Raw genomic sequence first — 21374 nt, 5'->3', positions numbered from 1 at the left:
CAAGTACCAGTTATGCACTGTGGTCGACGTAATCAACTAATCCCTACCACCAAAAAATTTCAGGCCTTGTGCCTATAGTAGAAAGGACTACTACTACTACATAAACAACAAAGCAGTGAGCCAGCACAGTATGCCAGGCAAAATGCTTAGCTGCATTTTATTCTTTCTTATGTTCTGAGTCCAAATTCTGCCAAGTTCGACTTAGCCTTTCATCTTTTCTGGGGTGATAAAAAAAAAAGCACCAGTTGAGTATTGGGGTTGATGTAATTGACTTACCCCCAGCCCCAAAATTGTCATCATCATCTTTTAGCTTGATTTTAGGGCATTTTAGTAAGTAGCCAGGCCTCTACCTGAAACCTAAGGCTAGTAACTATGTTATAATTATAGGAATTTTCTCAAGAGGTTAGTGGAATCTTTTGGATATTTGATTTTTCAGGTATTTTATAAATGAAAATTGAAAAAACCTTTTTTAACCATGCCTAGAGTAAATGTTTTCAGTTTCCACACTCTGCTGATTTCTGTCTGTGGGTCCTTGTATTTAGCTAACTTTTCAAATTGACTGAGATATTTTGATTAACTGGTAGTGTGATATCTATTAGATAGTAGGCATTTTGTTGACCTTTGATAGTACTTGTGGCACTCCATCAGTTACAGTGTTGAGGGTTCAAGTGGATCCAATCAACAGAACAGCCTGCTCATCAAATTAATGTGCATGTGGTTGAGCACTCCACAGACATATGTACCCTTAATGTAATTCTGAGGGAGATTCATTGTGACACAGAGTGTGACAAGGCTGGCCCTTTGAAATACAGGTACTACTCATTTTTGCTTGTTGTGTGGACTGGAGCAATGTGAAATAAAGTGTCTTGCTCAAGGACACAATGTGTCACTAAGAATTGAACTCACAACCTTACAATCATAAGCCGAATACCCTAACCACAAAGCTACATACCTTCACATTTTGATAATAATACAGGTCTATAGGTAAACTGGGGTAAATATGGTAACTATGGGTTTAATGTTTTTTGCTGTTTTTCTTTCCTTTTTTTTAAAGTATTTCTGTGTTTCAAACTGAAAAATCCATTCTGATAAATATATGAGAAAAAAAAGAAATTAAAAATGGATTTTTGAAAAGAAAAATATACAATAAAGTTTGGTTGTTACACATATTACCAGGGCAAGCAACCACATGCAAGCCTTGGCTTTTTCCTGTGTTTCAAACTGAAAAATCCATTCAGATAAATATATGAAAAAATTAAAGCTTTAGCTTTTTCTTTGTTCATATATATATATATATATATATATTAACGAGTGTTTGAAAATGCCTAAAATGTATGGTAATTATTGCAGATGATTTCCATCAGTCAGATGGATTTGTTGGGGTGCCAGGTAAGGTAGAAATGTCAAAAATGGAATTTTGGTAAAACAGGTTCTTTTTAACTGAATAGTAATTCCAGTTGTTTGAAACAGAGGAATTCTCGAAAAAAAAAAACGCAAAAAAAAAAAACAGATTATGGAAAATACCACTCTTTTATCAAAAAAATGGAAGAGGTATAACTAAACTGAAATTCAGGTTGGCAAGGAATGGAGTGGTGGAGAACAAAAAAATATAGAAGTTTTGAAAAATTACTTTTGTCTTTATTTTTTTTGCATCCAGGTTGGTCATCTTTAGTTGTTTGAAACACAAGAAATAATAATAGAATAAAAAAATAAAGGAGGAAAAGTGAAAAAATAATTTTAAAATTGTATCACAAAGGACAGCAATTCCAGAACTCTGCCAAATAGTTATTGATGGGGGTGCTAACTCTGAAACTCTTCTGTTAATTTCCTTCACATTGTTGTTTGTGTTACATTTTTTTTTGTCATGTTTGTATTACTATTTAATATGGGGAGCGTGTGATTGCATCAGATTGTTTAGACATTGTTCATTAATGCTGTTTAAAATAGGAGGCCATGATCATAAGGAGATATAACTGCATCAAGGCTCCAGAGTGAGGTAAAATAATTGAAATTATTCAATTAATGAATGATATCAATAATATTAATAATGCGTCATCAATCACCGTCATTTACATTAGAAAGTACAAATCCATGAGCAAAACAAAAAAAACAAAAGCAAAACTAAGAACACACAAAAACAATTCAACAACAGCAGAAAGAGTTTAAAACAGAAATTGCTTAAAAGAGAAATCTAAAAAGATTTGGGTGGGTGAGAAAATGTTACAGGTAGTAGAATCACTGCCTTGTGTTGCTGAATAATTTTGTGCCCTTAGATTAGCACTTACATCAGATTACATTGATTAGTAGCAAATGACAGTGGTAAAAAATAGTTGAAAATGTGCTCATTGATAGATTATTATTATTATTATTATTATTGTGTTGATGATGTTCAGAAATTGAATAGTTTTGATTATTTTGGCTATGTAGTTAAAACGATTGCTTTGAACCATGTAGTTTTGGGTTCAATCTAACTGTGCTGTTTTCTACTGTGGTCCAGGGCCAAACAAGTGCCTTGTGAGTGAAATTAGTAGATTGAAACTGTGTGGAAACCTGTCACTCATACACACACACACACACATGCAGAGTGGTTGGTGTTAGGAAGGGCATCCAGCTGTAAGACCATGCCAAAACAGACACAGTAGCCTGGGGTAGTTTTCTACCTGGGTGGCTCCAGTCAACTGACCTACCCATGCATGCATAGAAGACAGACGTATGATGATGATGATGATGATGATGATATATATACACACACACATACCTTTGAGCAAACAGCCTTGGAGTGAACAAAATGGAGATTGTTGAGTTAACATGTTATGAAAGATTTTGTTTCAACCAGCATTAACAGGCTAAGAGGTAAAAGGCAAAGGAGAAAAGTGACTACAATTATACCACTTGCCCTGATTCAAATTCCTCATACTTGCAACAGCTGTGGGCTTCTTTGCAAATCATTGGCAGGACTCAAATGTCACATTTAACATAAGTATTACGAGTGATAAAGGTAGTGTAGGTTGTCAGATCCTCAGACTTCAAAACCGACATGTGAATCCATCACACACACACACACAGACACACATATATACACACATACATATATATATGTAGAGGTGTAGGGAGCTAAATAGTTGAATGATCTCCCTTGCAAGAAAGATCATAGAGTAACCTCCCTTTTCCAAGTTCCTTGAAGGATCTGTGTCATGAGACATGATTCTTAATTATTCAAGAAGCTTAGCATTTCTCTTGGAAGTTTCTAGAATGTCTAGCATTCCATTAATAAAAACAGTTTGCTAACCCAGTACTTTACTTCTTAGTCGATTAAACTTAGAGCCATTCACACCATTGCTATGTTTGCCTATTTCTCTATGCCACATGATTGAAAACCACCACCTAGCTGTTATTCCTACATTTTCTATCTCTGAACTTTCTGGCATAGATTACTTCATTCAACTAAATTCTACAATTTGATTCCATGTATCATCATCGACCAGTAAATAAAAGATATTTTTATGTTGTAAATATATAAATATTGAATTTATTCTTTTATCTCTTTTTGAACTCTTGTAATAACATACATGTAGCCACATCAACACCTTGTACTGACTATATATTCCACTACATATATATGTATATATATATATATATATATATATATATATATATATATATATATATTTATATATATGTGCCAGCCTCGCCTGGCCTCCATGCCGGTGGCACGTAAAAAACACCATCCGAGCGTGGCCGTTCGCCAGCCTCGTCTGGCACCTGTGTCGGTGGCACATAAAAAGCACCCACTACACTCACGGAGTGGTTGGTGTTAGGAAGGGCATCCAGCTGTAGAAACACCGCCAGATCTGACTGGCCTGGTGCAGCCTTCGGGCTTCCCAGACTCCAGTTGAACCGTCCAACCCATGCTAGCATGGAAAGCGGACATTAAACGATGATGATGATGATGATGATGATGATATATATATATATACACACACACACACATACATATATATATATACATACAAATAAATATAAATATATATACACATATATGCATTCACATGTGTGTATGTATATGTGCATAATCTTCATGTTCATATTTGTATGTCCTCACCACTGCTTGGCAACCAATGTTGGTTTGTTTACGTTCCTGTAACTTAACAGTCTGGCATAAGGGACTGATAAAATAAGTACAAGACTTAAAAGGTAAGTACTAGGTTGATTTGCTCAACTAAACTCAACATGGCTACAGTCCAATGACTGAAATAAGTAAAAGATAATGATTGTTCATCGATGTAGACACTCCATCCATTAGAAATTGCAGTCAAAATCACCTCAGAATCACACCCGCCTATCATAAACAGCGTTAATGAACAATGACCAAATGATCTCATATAATCACACACTCCCACATTAAGTGAAAACAACAGAAGCATGAACAACAATAACAAAAAATAAACACTAAAACACCACAGATTGGGAATAGTGGATGTTTAAAACAGAAATCCAAAGAGCTGTTTCTTTTTTGAAAAAAAAAAAGAGTTGGGTGCTTATTCTGTAATTTTGTTAAATCATGAAAATTCATGGGTGATTTTTATAGCAAATATGAGGAACCAAATGGAATTTCTCTAAAGGATCCCTGGAGTAATGTGACTCAACAGGATGCATAGCCTGGAGACCAAGGAGTCTCTTTAGACTGAGCAGCAACTTCTTTGCATTGAGAGGTACTAGAGGCATGGTATTAGAATGTTGCAGGAAAAGATTGCAAGACAGATTCTTCAACACAAGCCAACCAACAGGAAACCTAAGTGTAGACCAAGAGAGAGAGAGAGAGAAATGGTAGGATAGTATCAATGATATCAGTTGGTCATGCTTAAGAATCCAACAGGAAAGTGTAATGACTGTTGTAATTATAGCAGGAAGGTGTAACGACCCTTCCAAGAATGATAGACAACAAAAATTGATAGACGGATGGAAGGGATAAAGTAAATGATAGATGGAAAGAAAGTGAGTACATGGAAACAGGAAGCAGACATCACTGTGAATATAAGTTGTCTTTTGGTTTACTGAAATGGGATGACAGCCTTGCTTAAGCCTTTAAAATAGACAATGAAAATGAAGTTTTTATGATGAAATGTTCAAATTGGAATTATTAAGATTTTACAATATTCATTTGTTACTGAACATGAGTGCCTTGAAGTTTTGGCTGTGAAAATGCAGAACCTTCATGAATGACAAGCAAATTCGTGAAGCATTCCATTATTTCTACAGGCGCAGGAGTGGCTGTGTGGTAAGTAGCTTGCTTACCAACCACATGGTTCTGGGTTCATTTCCACTGCGTGGCACCTTGGGCAAGTGTCTTCTACTATAGCCTTGGGCCAACCAAAGACTTGTGAGTGGATTTGGTAGACAGAAACTGAAAGAAGCCCGTCGTATATATGTATATGTGTGAATATATTTGTGTATCTGTGTTTGTCTCCCCCCCCGCCCCCAACATCGCTTGACAACCGATGGTGGTGTGTTTACATCCCCGTAACTTAGCAGTTCGGCAAAAGAGACTGATAGAATAAGTACTAGGCTTCCAAAGAATAAGTTCTGGGATCGATTTGCTCGACTAAAGGTGGTGCTCCATTATGGCTTGACAACCGATGGTGGTGTGTTTACATCCCCGTAACTTAGCAGTTCGGCAAAAGAGACTGATAGAATAAGTACTAGGCTTCCAAAGAATAAGTTCTGGGATCGATTTGCTCGACTAAAGGTGGTGCTCCATTATGGCTACAGTCAAATGACTGAAGCAAGTAAAAGAGTAATAGGTTACAGTGGTAGAATTGTTAGCATTCTGGACAAAATACTTAGCGGCAATCAGTCGCATTTTCAGCTGGGTGAACTGGAGCAATGTGAAATAAAGTGTACCACCCAGTCTTGAATTGAAACCACAATCTTAGGATTACGAGTGCAGCATCCAAACCACTAACCCATGCACCTTCACAACCTTATGCATTGCAAAAGATAAATTCCAATTTGCTCTTTCTTTCCTGAGAGAGAGAGGGAGAGAGACAGAGAACTGTCAAGTTGAAATGATGCCCTAAGTTCCCAGAGAGTAAGCTAAAGCAACTGATCAAAAGAATGAAGCAGCAAATTTTATGAGGAAGCTAGGACCAAAGGTTAGGAACCATACAAGAGTAGTAAAATTATGGAGATAACTTTCACCTTTGGTAGGGAATCAAGAGCAAGTTAAGGCTACATAATAGTTTCCTTGTTTTTCTAAGATAAGACCCTTTAAGGGACAGCAAAATATTGAAGTTTCGGAACTGTTATATATTTGTGCATTTGTAACCAATAAATATTTTCAACAAAGCACAATGTCAGCGAGTTTTAATATGTTTGGCTATTGACCACAGTGGACGAGCTTTTGAGTTAAGACATGCAGAACTCTATTCAGAGCCAGCTTAGATAAAAAAAAACAAAAAACAAGCTCCTTAGTTGCTTGACAATGGTTACCAGAAAAAAGATAGTATTCATTTTGTGGAAGAAGATAGGGCCAATGTCTTTTATTTTTTACCTGTTTCAGTCATTGAACTGTGGCCATGCTGGGGCACTACCTTGGAGAGTTTGTCGATAAAATGACCCCAGTATTTATTTTTTAAGTCAGGTATTTATTTTATAGAGACTAGTAGAATAAGTACCAGGTTTAAAAAGTAAGTACTGGCTTGATTTGTTCAGCTAAAAAAAAAAAACCATTCAAGGCACAGCCCCAGCATGGCCACAGGCAAATGGGTGAAATAAGTAAATGGGATATTCATATTACACTTGACCCAGTACTAAGGTACCTTTTCTGTCCTCGTCATCGTCTTCATCATCATTTAATGCCCATTTTCCATGCTGGCATGGGTTGGATGGTCTGGCAGGAGCTGGCATGCTGGGGAGCTGCACTAGGCTCCAGTTGTCTGTTTTAGTGAGATTTCTATGGCTGGTTGCCCTTCCTAATGCTAGCCACCTTACAAAGGGAACTAGTTGGTTACATTGGCTCCAGTGCTAAACTGGTACTAATTTTATCGACACCATAAGAATAAAAGACAAAGCTGACCTTGGTGGAGTTTGAACTCGGAATGTAAACATAATTATAAAACCACACAGATGGTGGTGGTGGTGGGGAACAGTAGACTCACTTACACCCAGAACTTGACTGGTATGTATTTTATCAATCCTAGAAGGATGAAATGTAAAATGAGTGTCAGTAGAATGTCAAGTCAGGTAGTATAGGAACACAACCAAATACCATAAATCATTTTATCTAATACTGCATTGAGTCAATGATTCTACTTCTGAAGACACTGTGCTGCAATTCTTATTCTGGGTGACTGCTGAGGGGTATATTCGGTTATGACACCCAGTGTATAACTAATACTTATTTTGTCAATGAAAAGCAAAAGCAGTCTGATTGGAATTTGAACTCAGATATGGAGGTACAAAAAAATTACATACTGCAAAGCATAATGTCCAACACTACTGAATTCATTTTCCCCAACCACAACAGTAGCTATAATAATAATAAGAATATATGAAAGTAATAATAATAATAATAATAATAATAATAATAATAATAATAATAATAATAATAATAATAATAATAATAACAACAACAACAACAACAAAATCAGAACATGAACATGCACCTGGCAGAGCAATAGAAGCTGACACGAAACACATAATAACAATGTTGAAAGTGCATAATAATAATAATAATGATAATAATAATAATAATGATAATAATAATAATAACGATAATAATAATAATAATAATGATAATAATAATAATAATAATGATAATAATAATAACGATAATAATAATAATAATAACGTTTCAGGTAATTACTTCTGAAGTAGGTATGAAGTATTAAGTAATGCAATGTCTGTAATGGAAGATGAAGAACGACTTGATTAGGAAAAAGTCCAGAAGTTTGTTTTCTTGGCCCTTTCAACAACAGTAACGGCAACAAGAAGAAGCAGTAAACAGGAAAACTTTTCTATTTTCTATTACATGAGCCTGAGAAGCCATAAGTTACCATAGTAAATGTCTCCTATTTTGTATAAAATCTCTCTCTTTCTCTCTCCCTTTCCACCAGCCCTTTTAAGAGTGTAAAAAGCTTTGGATATAGACACAGGCACAAGTTTGCAATCTATGCAGTGTGTCAGTAGTGAAAGTATGTCTTAATGTGTTTGTAAAGAAGTAATGTTTTCAATCAGTTTCTTCCACTTGCAAGCAGCTAGATGTATTTGCAAAAACACAGAGTGTGAAAGATCAGTTACGACCACAGGGTGACAGATGCAAGAAGAAAGGACACGCATCTATTCTGCAAAAAGATGTGTCGTCAGAAATGAGATTAATGCATTTAGAAAGAAGCGTGGAGCAGCAGCCACTGCTGCAACAAATATCCGCCGGCTGTGTGCAATTGCAAAAGCATGCAAATTAAAACGGTAACAGATTGGCTGAATGGATTGTATGGAGGAGAGAAATGACTGAAAGTGTAAGCATTCAAACAATACTATAGCAGAAGTCTTTACAATTTCAATAGGATTTTGATGGTTACAACATATATATATACATATGTACATGTATGTGTGTATGTATGTGCATGTGTGTATGTATGTATGTATATATATACACATATATACATTCATACATATATATATATATGTATATATATACATTCATACATACACATACATATATATATACATATATATACATATATATATATATATATACATACATATGCATACATATATATATATACATATATACGCATACATATATATATATACATATATATATATACATACATATACATATATATACATATATATATATACATACACACATATATATATATATATATATAATATATATATATATATATATACACACACACACGTACGACAGAATGAATATATGGGACCTTATTGAAATCTAAGCTATTATTTTTACTTTTCTTCGTCATGATTTTGATGTCCCTTTTTGCATTTTTTTTTTATCTGTATTTTCCTGATTTTACTTTTCTAAAAAGGAAATGGACTTTTTCCCCCAAGGTAGTGGGGGGAAAAAAACCCCAAGAAAAATCAAAAAGAAAATAGAATGACGACAATCAACGCATACACATTTCAAGTGTACACATACAAGAATAAATGCAAGTACGCCATCTCCCTATGCCATTATAAATAAGGCAAGTCACACACACATACAAACAATATGCAAGCCATTGAAATAACTAAACACCTATAGAGAGATAGCTATAGGCATATAAATACGTGCACATCAACAGAATGACTTGCACCCAATTATATTCCCGCAGACAACCAAAAAAGACAGCTATAAATGTCAAATTGGCTTGCTGACCAACCCATAAATACAACTCCGCTTTGGTCCATTTACTTTCAGATTAAACATCCTTCTCTTTCATATAAAAATCATTAGATTATATTAGAAGATCAATATTGAAGAAGAGTAGGAGAGAGAGAAAGAGGGAGTGAGAGGGAGAGAGAGAGAGGGGGGTGAATGGGGTTGGTGGTGGTGGTGGAAAACATTTGTGTTTTGATTCCAGCAGGACACTTTTATTATCCATAGCTGAAAAACAGCAGCCTGATTCTGGAATTTCTCTACAGGCAACCAGAGTTTGTAGGAGAGTAGAGAAAGAAAAGAGATTGGTGTGTGTAAATAAATAAAGAGAAGGAAGGAAGGAAGGAAAGTCATATCTAGTATTGATGCTTGTTAAAAATCTAACAGCTATTGGCAGTGTAGTGTCATAATGCTGAAATTTAATAGGTTTTTCAGTTTGGAAATATCAGATTGTCATACTGAAATGCTTTCAGTTGATCACAGTATTATTGCCAAAAAAAGAACTGTAATTAAGTAAAGACTAAAACTGAACCATGTTGTTTAACCCCAGGTCAGCCTTGATCAGGCAGTCCTATAATTAAAAGAATTCCATTTATGATCTTGTTTCTATACATGTGGATTTTTTTTCTTTAAGATGGCAGGGAAGATTTGGGTGTTATTTTTAGCAAGTTAAGCAACCAAGTAGAGATTCCTTTAGAACCAAACTGATATAAATATATTATTTGAATAAATACTATGAGGAGTCAAATTTGTATGCCTGTATATATTTAGTGAGGTTGTGAAATTAGGTTCCATGACTTTCCAGCAGCTTGAAATGAAGACTGACATCACCATTGGGATAACAGGATCTACTTATCTTTCCTTCTCAAGATGCTCTATCAAAGTAGCATGTAGACATATATACACACAGATATATATATATATATATATATATATATATATATATATATATATATATATAAATATAAATATATATATATACATACATATTATATATATATATATACACATACATACATATTATATATATATATATACACATATACATGCATATTTATATATATATATATATATATATATATACATACATATTATATACATACATATATGTAGATATATATATACATACATATTATATATATACACACACATATATATATAGAGAGAGATATATATACACACATATATATGTATATATATGTATATATATATATATGTATGTGTATACATATATACATGTATATATATGTATTTACATATATACACACGATGATGATGATGATGATATACATATATATACACATATATATATATACATATATACACATATACATACATATACATATATATACACATGTATATATACATACATATATATACATATACATACATATATATATATGCATATATCTATACATATTATATACATATGAATATACATACACACACACACACACTCACACACACATATATATATATATACATATATACCGGAGTAAACACATAAATGTGAAACAAGGTGGAAAAAAGAGTACTCAAATACCAGAGGTAGAGTAATATCCTTTATTTAAAAGCAGCAGAAATTTAACAAAAGCTGTTACTCTTAGTTTCACGTTCCCGTTTGTTGGACAGTTTTGTTAAAATAGAACTGAGGTGACAATTCTATCAAGACTAGTATAAACATTACATCTTTAAAAATAGATTTGTTTGATTGGTCCTTTCAAAATGCGAAACAATCCAACAGTGTGATTTGTTTCGCATTTTGAAAGGACCAATCAAACAAATCCATTTTTAAAGGTGTAACGTTTATACTAGTCTTGATAGAATTGTCACCTCAGTTCTATTTTAACAAAACTGTCCGACGAACGGGAACGTAAAACTCCCAGTAAAAGCTTTTGTTAAATTTCTGCTGCTTTTAAATAAAGTATATACATATATATACATATTAGTCATGGTTTGCTCTCATCCATTGATTCCTATCTTGTGCTGTTACACAACTGCAAATAGAGAGGAAATATAATTCTGTTTACCTAAAGCTACTGTCATTATTTATTTCTTTTTCTCCCTAACTACAAGAATGACCCCCCACACCCACATAGCTGAACCCTGCTCCAACACCTCCGCCTCACACTTACATCCTCACCCCATCCTACACCACCTCACCCCTCCACGCATGCTAACACTGACCACTTCCCAGCATCAACACCACAGCATCATCTGCACACCCACACACCATCATCCACACACCCACGCACCATCATCCACACACTCACACATTACAGACGTACACATCCACACAACAAAGTCACAAGCACCTATCCACACACAGACATTCTCACATACACATACATGCACACGCACCTTTGTTTTGGGATCACCAATACTTTATTATCTCCCCTTCTTTCCACCTCTCCTCTCAAACCTTTTTTTCCCAACCAGCCGGCATGCTTGATCGCTAAATCCACAAGTTTTTTATTCTGTCTCTGTTTATTTTCTATTATTCCTTTCTGTGGAAGAGTGTAGGCTCAAAACATGAAAGACTTTCTCACTTTCCCGAGCATCAAACTAATACACCTACTTGTTGTTCATACACCTGTCTTTGTCTTTTGTTTTACAGTAAATTTCAACTATATATATATATGTGTGTGTGTGTATGTCAGTTAAAAACATAATAAATGCACAAACAAATGGAAAGCAGACTCAGGTCACCAAATACCCCTCAGTTAATGGCCAGATGGTCAAAGACAATTTTGCACCTTCAACAAAAATATTGATCCCCTTCTGGTGGTGCCGGCAGCAAGAAGCCGCTGTGAAATGATGAGCCAACAAACAAGAGACCAAACATGACAGAAAGTGAACAAACAAATAAGAAATGAATAGATATGCAATACAGAAAGTGGACATACAAACATGAATAAATGTGATCGAAGACAAGACTACTCGTGGGGGGATGAGGGACAAAGATGAAAACAGACAAAATGAAATATATATATACACCACTGGTCACAATGTGCTTCCAATTTTTGATTTGATTGTAGCATTCTTTTCTATCTTGATGCAAATTGCTTGATCAAATCATCTTCCCATTGTTATGTAGGCCTTCCAAGCGGCAATTTAATTTCTTTTGGAAACTACTCAGAAATTGCATGGGTCCAACTGTTGTCTGTGAACCTTGTAACATGTCTGACTTGGAGGAGCTTGTTCCTGTACTCTTTAATCACATTGTTCACTTCACTCCATTTTTGAATCACTTTATAACACACATAAACACATCTTTTATAACACACATACACACATCTTTTTAACCCTTTAGCATTTAAACTGGCCATATCCGGCCAAAAGTATTCTGCCTGTTTTATGTTCAAAATGACCAGATCTGGTCTCTCACACCAGCCCTACAATATCATCTTTAAAATTAACAGTTACCTCATCAAAATCTCATAGTTACAAGATAATGCATGATTAATTCAAAACAATGTGGATAAAAAAGCATTAATTTTGGCAGAATAATGTGAACACTAAAGGGTTAAAGATGTTACAGAGGGGTTTGGCTGCTATGGCTAGCAGATCAAATGACCATTTAAAGATTACCTTGTAGTAGTAGTAGTATTATTATTAGTGGTAGTAGAAGTGGTAATGGTGGTGGTAGTAGTAGTAGTAGTAGTAGTAGTAGTAGTAGGAGGAGGAGGAGAAGGAGGAGGAAGTAGATGAGGGGAGTAGGAAATCAAACGACAGCATAGAATGCAGCAACTAAAACAGTCTCTCCACAAGATCTGTTTCACTGATGAAATGATCCAGATCTGAGTTAGAATGAAAATGGAAGCCTGCAGAACTAACCAGCTCAACTAAACAGGGCAGAAAGTGAAATGGATTTTATGACAATGAAGATGGTGATAGCAATCATTAACTACTAGTATTAGTCATGAGACGATGAGCAAAGTACAAACACCACCAGCACCACTGCCACCAATAACAACAACAATAATGACATTATCAAGAAGATGTAGTTTTACCTTCCAGCAAGAAATATATCCGAGAGAATTTTGAATAGCTCTAGGCTTATCAAGTTGTGTGTTTGTCTGTGTGTACTTACATTATATATATATCTATGTATATATTTATATACACACATACATATATATACATACACACATATATACATACATATATATATACATACACACACACATACATATATATATATATATATATATATATATACATGCACACACATAATTATATATATATATATATATATATATATATATATATATATATATGTATGTGTGTGTGTATGTATATATATATATATATGTCTTTTCTTGTGCTTGTGCATATGTAGGTGTAGGTATGAACTTTTACAGTGTGCGTGTGTGTGTATGAGTTTGTATATATGTGCATATACATTTGGCGAAAAATGCGAGTGAAGATGTGTACGTTTTTCATAGTGATGTCTACGTACGCATGTGGGTGTGTGAGCGCACATGTGTGCGTATGAGCAGGCATGCTTACGTGTTTACTATGAACTTTTAACCTTATTTTAATTAGCGGTCATTGAATTAGCGCTTTTATATAAGTAGCAGACTATAACACAGTAATTTCCCTTTGTATAACGGTCTTTTTTCATAGCGTTTTTCAGATGGCCAAATAACCGAAGAGATGGTGTTGTGGATTTCCACCTCGGAATCCGAAACTCAGAGTTTTATGTTGGCTACCGAATAATTGTCACATATTAATTTACAGATAAATTTCCTCTATTTACATAATATTGAGGTTTCTTTCTTTTGTTATCTTACTGTTATACATATATATGTATATATACATACATATGTATCCATATATATATATATGTACATATATATACATATATTACATACATAGTTTTCTGAATCATCAGAGTTTTCAATATGCTAGGCCACTGGTTTAAAATTGACATTAATAAAATTAATATTCAATTTTTTACCCTTATTACTTAAATTTATATATATATATACACACACACACATATATATACATATATATATATATGTATACATATACACACATATATATATATACACACACAAGCGTGTATGGTTATATATATATATGACTATGTATAAACATGCATACATATATTTATATAAGCATGTATATATACATATTAATGTAATAGTATAAATATATTTTTTCTGTACGTTGGTATGTATGTGTTAGCAAGATAAAGTAATACAACTATATTCAATGTGCACAAGGAAGTTTGTGTTTTGGAAATTCTGGTTACAGAATTCCACACTTATGGAAAATTTAAAGTATGACCTCAAATTTTAGTATGGTATATTCTCGGAACCATGTGCTAATATTAAGTAAACATTACTGCCAATTAAGTGGTGTTGTTTGCAATCTTCCAAGAAAATATATCTGGACTAGGGCAAAAATACTACTTTTCATGGAAACAGGTATGGTTTGGTGACAGAAAGAGCATTTGGCTGAAGATATTGGCTCCAGTGAATTTTGTCTGGCTCATGCAAGCAGAGAAAAGTAGATGTGGTGATACTTTATCATTATTATTATTATTATTATTATTATTTTCCGATTGATTTGCGTTTCATTTCATCTTCCTACTGGATCTCAGCCAGAGACCTAAGGCATATATATATATATTAGATGAAGAGAACCTTTATATATATATATTGAAAGAACTCTTTCTTCACCCATTCCCTTCTGGTCATTTCAATAAGTGACCGCATGCGTATCGTTGGCGATTTTCTTTCTCCATCTTCCCTTCCTTGGACCTTCTCTTTTCCTATGTCTCTGATGAAGAGCTCCGCTCGAAACATTAAATCCTCCTTCTTTCTTTCCTTTTCTGAGTGTCCATTAACACTACACTTGTTCCCCGTCCTCGCGTTGTTGTGTTTTCTCTTGGTTCATGTTTGGATTAACTATGTATATATATATATGTGTGAGGTATATTTGCCATCTCAATATGGCTAACCACTAAGGGTGGGTGTTACTGTAGCTTGTAGCCCCAGGAGAACATATATATATATATTAAATGGAGAAAACACAGTTTTTTTCTGTCTCACAGATTGTTGGTTTCCTTGGGATTTGGTCAAAAATTTGTCAGTACTTTTCTTGATCATTCCCAGGGCCCCTACAACATCAGGGATGGCTTTGGTTTTTAATTGTCATGTCCTTGATATCTCAAGGTCCTTACATTTCAGTAGTTTTTCAGATTCCTTGGCTGAAATGTTTCTATCAGTAGGCACTGTTATATTATTATTATTATTATTATTATCATTATTATTATTATCATTTTACAATTACTCTTATTATCATATCTTCCTGGACCCAGGAGGTAAGATGGTTATTCTGGATGTGAACAGTAGCGATGGGGGAACTTTCAGACTGGTGGCTATTTATACTCTGATAATTGCAGGGCAGCTGGATTTCTTTAGACATCCAGAGGTTCAGCTGGCAATGCTTGCTCCTTAGTGTTACTAGATGACTTGAATGACATCTTTGATGCACATTTAAATTGTTTGGGGCTAGCTGTTAAAAGAGGCAGGGTCAAAAGCCTCAAAAACCTGCTCAAACATGTCCAATTGTCTGACAGATACTGACTGTATTTCTTGAACATGCCTGGGTCGTATATAAGCAGAGTTTTCTGTAGACCTATAGATAAAGAGAGCATAAGATTCCCACATTTTAAAACTGGATGATTTGTCCTATGAGCTTTACTTCTTTATGCCAGACTTGCTTGGAGGACTCTTAGCACATATCTACAGCAACATGCAGCAAAGTAGGAGAATTCCTAGTTCTGTGAGTTGAGGGGCAGTGACACTGGTAAGAAAGGACCTAAACACGGGACATCAAATAGAAAATCTTAGGCCCATAGCTCTTCTAAATGCAAATTTCAAAATTTTGGCCAAGGTAGTGAAACAATGTCTTTGGGTAGATGCTAACAAGAAACAACTGACTGGTCTCTTCCAGAGGACTTTCATGTCAGGGCCCAAGGATAATTTCCGGAAATCCTTTTCCTGGCAGTGCTACCAAGGGGCATTGCTGGTTCAGGGTAAACTCTATAAGCATGGAAGTGCCATCAGCTGGGCTTGCCTGAGAAATGCACAGAGCAATGAAACAATTCTGCAATCTGTTGTCCAGAGCCTGAGCATTGTTAAGTGTATGGTGAATCCAGCTATTGACTGAGACCATTGAGCAAATTGTCCCACCTCTTTCCTTTGGCCAGGAAAGGCAGGCACTGTCTATTTGGTAGCCTTAGTGAAAGAGGTTGTGTGGTGGACTAGATTGAAAGGACTGGAACACATACTTTCTTTTTTGGCAAAGCCCTCATCTACTTTTTAAAGTTTCACTTGAAAAGGAAAGTGAGAGTAGAGAAGAAAATGTTAGCTTTCAGCAACTTTGTTGAAAGGTGGGTGAATGTGACAAGAATGGTCTGAGTGAATGGGCCTACTCCAAACATGAGTCAATTGAGAGAAGGAAAAGGAAGTGGTAAAGGCATTTGCTCTGATGGTCTAGGTGAATGTGATTTTGCGGGTTTTCCACAAGCAGCCCTAGGAGTCTCACTCTTTGGGGGAATTATTCATTGTTAGAATGTATATTGTTTTTCTACATTTTATATGATTTTTATGTAAGCCCACATTGCATTGTTCTATATGTTCCTGATGTATTCTTTTTTGTTAAGGGACTGAGCTAGCAAAATTGTTACCATGCCTGGCAAAATGCTTAACAGCATTTCATACACCTTTACATTCTGAGTTTAAGTTCCACCAAAGTTGACATTGCTTTTCAGGGTTGATGAAATAAGCACCAGTCAAGTACTAGGGTTGATGTAAATGATTAGCCTCCACTCCGAAGATTCAGGCCTTGGGCCTATAGTTGAAATTATCATTATCATCATCATCATCATCGTTGTTATTACTATTATTAAAAAAGCAGATTAAATTTCTCAAAATAGCTGCAGTTCAATTTGTTCATAACTAGACTGGGTCATATAGTGAAGTGATAATGGGTTATTACTAAGATTAACTAAACAGCTTCAAAGAACTGAAAAATTAAAGAATAGCTGCATCATATGTCATGGAGAAGAAAAGCAGACTGTGAATATATTTTATGATTTATGAGTTACAGGGGCCAATGGAGTGCAGTTTCAAATGTATTACTAAAGAATCTGCATACAATAAATCCACCAAAAATTAAAACTAAAGCATCTCTTAATACAGTAAGAGATGCCAACCATTTATGTTACATTTCTACATTCATAGTTGATAAACTAATGATTTCATGAAAGTTTCTGAATAAACAAAAGCAAGTTGGTTGGACATATATAAAATATTAGCCTCGCCAGTAAAATATTCAAGAATATTAAAAGATCATCAATAATTCTATTCTCACTGAACAGGACAAAATTGGCAGCAGCAGAAAATGACTTCATATATTTGTCTTATAATGTCTGGAAACTTGTAACTTTTCCTATCATCTTTAACCATTATTTTATTATTTCGGAATTCTTACCAAATATATAACAAAGAGAATTTGTAACCCACACTTGACCTACAGTTTCTGAAATATTTCAAAAGAAGAATGCTTTCAATCAGAGAATATGAGAATTTTGAGATACAAATTCTAATGCTTAAACTATATTTTCTGGATGTGAAGGAGTAAAGAGTTATTTGTGTGTTTTCATTTCTTATGATTACTTGCTGTCTTATTTGATCAGGGATCAAACTCGTTTTATCAAACATAACAGGTCAAACATCCTGCAGAAAGAGCTAATAACTTCCTTTATATAATAAGGTCTATGCTAAAAACCTGATAGTTGGAAGAATAACTGATGTCAGTGCTGTAGCTACTGCATGTGTCACCCACCCCACAATCTGTGCCTCCTATATAAGCTTATACAGCAGACCCAAAAGTGCCATCCCCATTAAAAGTATCATCCAAAGCAGAAACCCCTTTGTCTCTCCTCTCCTAGCTAAGCTATTGACTGTTATAACCTGAGATATGAAGGAATTTGAAGCACTGTTAAAATAAGGTCATTCTTGTAGTTAGGGAGAAAAATGAATAAATAATGACAGTAGCTTTAGGTAAACAGAATTATATTTCCTCTCTATTTGCAGTTGCGGAACAGCCCAGGATAGGAATCAATGGATGAGAGCAACCCATGACTAATATTATATAGAGAGACTAAGCATATGGACAGGTTATTGATACGGAGAAAGAGCCTAAGATGATGAGCTACAGCTGTATCTTTTATATTTTAGACTGCGGCCATGCTAGGGCACTGCCTTGAAGAATTTTTAGTTGAATGCTTTGACCTCAGTATTTATCTTTTTAAAGCCTGGTATTAATTCTATCGATTTCTTCTGTTGAATTGCTAAGTTACAGGGATGTCAAGCAGTGGGAGTGGTGGGAAGGGACAAACACAGACACAAAGGCACACATACATATATACATATACATATGTATATATATGTCTATACATATATATATGTGTGCATGTGTGTATAGGCTTCTTTCAATTTCTGTCTACTAAATCCACTCACAAGGCTTTGGTTGGCCAAAAACTATAGTAGAAGACACTTGCCCAAGGTACCACACAGTGAGACTGAACCTCAAACCATGTGGTTGGGAAGCAAGTTTCGTACCGCACGGCCATGCCTGTATATAAACTTTCATTTAATAAACCAGGAATTTAGAGTATTGAGCTACTGGAAATATGTATTTCCTCTAAAGCAAAGCAAATAATAATGATATAACAATATTAACAAAAATTTGATTATCTGTATTTTGATACTGTACTTGCATTTTCAGTCACATAGAATTATGTGTATATAAATATACAAAATATAAATGTACATATAACAATGTGTATATAAATATAAATAAACTAGCATTTGTTTTTTATGAGCATCAAAATGTGTATTATATGATAGAGATAAGACAATATTTTCTTTTTTTTTTTGAATGCAGAGTGTCGTTAGAATGGCAGAAATACTGATCAAATCACCCTTACAAAGCAGAAAAATTTGTCAACAAACAGCCATAGGACTCAGACCCACATCCCTCAAGACCCCAGCAGAGTGCTTTACCATTAAGCTAAACTGCCTGCTGGCAAATTCATCCCCAATTTTAGATGCTAAGTAGCTAATGAACAACTACATGTATATAAATATTAACAACTAACATTTCTTTTTTATAAACATTGAAATGTGTTTTGTACGATACAAATAATATGATGTCTTTTCTTTTTTTTTAATGCAGAATTGCTGTTAGAACAGTAGAAATACTGGGTAAATTACCCTTACAAAGAAGAAAAAAAAAAATTCTGCTGTTCTAATGGAAATTCAGCGTTTGGAAAAAAAAAATCATCTTATTTGTATCCCACAGTACATAGAACATATTTACATTAAGTGGATTGTCCTTTAGTGGTTAAGTACCTTTGCCAAAAATAGTGTAGAATTCACGCTGCAATACAGATCTTTGACTGTTGCTAAGTCTTAGGTCAAACATGACTGAAATGATTTATTATTAAGGAGGTGCCAGTGTGGGTGTGTGGTAAGAAGCTTGCTTCTCAACCACATGGTTCTGGGTTCAGTCCCGCTGCATGACACCTTGGGCAAGTGTCTTCTACTATAGCCTCGGGCCAACTAAACCTTGTGAGTGGATTTGGTGGATAGAAACTGAAAGAAGCCTGTCGTGTAGATACAGGGTTGGTCAAAGGTCACCTGACAAAGGCAGCGAGATGGCAAAAACATTAGCACTCTGGGTGAAATGCTTAGGAGTATTTCGTCAGCCGCTACGTTCTGAGTTCAAATTCTGCCGAGGTCGACTTTCCCCTCATCCTTTCAGGGTCGATTAAATAAGTACTAGTTATGCACTGGGATCATTATACTTGACTTAATCCATTTATCTGTCTTTGTTTGTCCCTTCTGTGTGTGGCCCCTTGAGGGCAGTAAAGAAACAAAAGGTCACCTGACAGTAAATCAAAATTCCATAAATACTATCTGTAACTCTGTATCGAATCGAATGGAAAAATGTGTTGCTCAAGAAGGACTTCAGTTTGAACAATTTTCATGATGTTTCATATTTGGATGCTTTTATTAAATTCATTCAGTTGTTAAACATAAATAAATCTTGGAATTAAATGGTTTTGATTTACTGTCAGGTGACTTTTGGCCAAACAGGTAACAATAACAGGTTCCTTAACTGTATTGTGAGGAGGCTACCTTGATGGTTCACCCTATCACTGGTAGTGAAAGTAAAACTCTGATTTTACTAGCTAATGATACATCACCTGAAGAAAAACTAAAATGAATTTAAATATTTTACTCCTGTTTCTGTCCTCATTCTTGATCCCTCTCCCCCCTCTTTCAATATCTCCCTCTGACTGAGTAACCGTGTATCTTCTCTACAGCAAGACACCTGTTTCTATCCCTCTGGCACACTAACTTCTTATCACCTGAAACAAGGCCACCTCCTCCAATGCCCCTCCCCTCAAAGGATCTTTGTCTTGCAAGTTACCTGGAGACCCTGCCAGTGCTGTTGCATCCAGTCCACACTGTAAGGTGGTTGGTGTTCGGAAGGACATCCAACTACAAAACCCATGCCAAAACAGGCCTTGCTGGTGCTGGTGCCATGTCAAAGAAAAGTGAGTCCACTCTATAAGGTGATTGGTATTATGAAGGGCATCCCAGCCGTAAAAACCCTGCCAAAACAACAGTGATGCCTGGTGCAGTCTTCTGCCTAGCCAGCTCCTGTCAAACTGTCCCACCCATGCCAGCACGGAAAACAGGCATTAAATGATGATGATGATAAGGAGGAGGAGGAGGAGGAGGATGACGACAATGATGATGATCATGATGGTTCAAAGTTATGATATGATTTCTCTTAAGTGAATAACTAAAAAAAATATTAATTTAATTAGACTGGAACATAGAGAATTTTAATTTTTCCACTATGTCAGAAAATTTTACGTAAAGAGATGGAG

At 35.0% G+C, this 21374-nt stretch overlaps 1 protein-coding gene and 1 long non-coding RNA gene across 5 annotated transcripts in view; one reads left to right on the top strand and one right to left on the bottom strand.

Annotated features, from left to right (window-relative positions):
• The window catches only part of LOC118762093, a 20187-nt gene extending 394 nt beyond the window's left edge, over positions 1-19793 (top strand). The window contains exons 2-3 of the long non-coding RNA XR_004997870.1: positions 16797-16800; positions 19782-19793. This is a non-coding gene — a long non-coding RNA (uncharacterized LOC118762093). The remainder of the gene's footprint in view (positions 1-16796; positions 16801-19781) is intronic.
• LOC115226650 (centlein-like) overlaps positions 1-21374 on the bottom strand; it is a 410125-nt gene that overhangs the window by 85372 nt on the left and 303379 nt on the right. The window lies entirely within an intron of this gene.

This window comes from Octopus sinensis, linkage group LG2, assembly GCF_006345805.1.
Source record: "Octopus sinensis linkage group LG2, ASM634580v1, whole genome shotgun sequence".
Taxonomy (NCBI): domain Eukaryota; kingdom Metazoa; phylum Mollusca; class Cephalopoda; order Octopoda; family Octopodidae; genus Octopus; species Octopus sinensis.
Note: the sequence above shows the minus strand (reverse complement) of the source record. Positions and strands in the feature narration are given on the sequence as shown.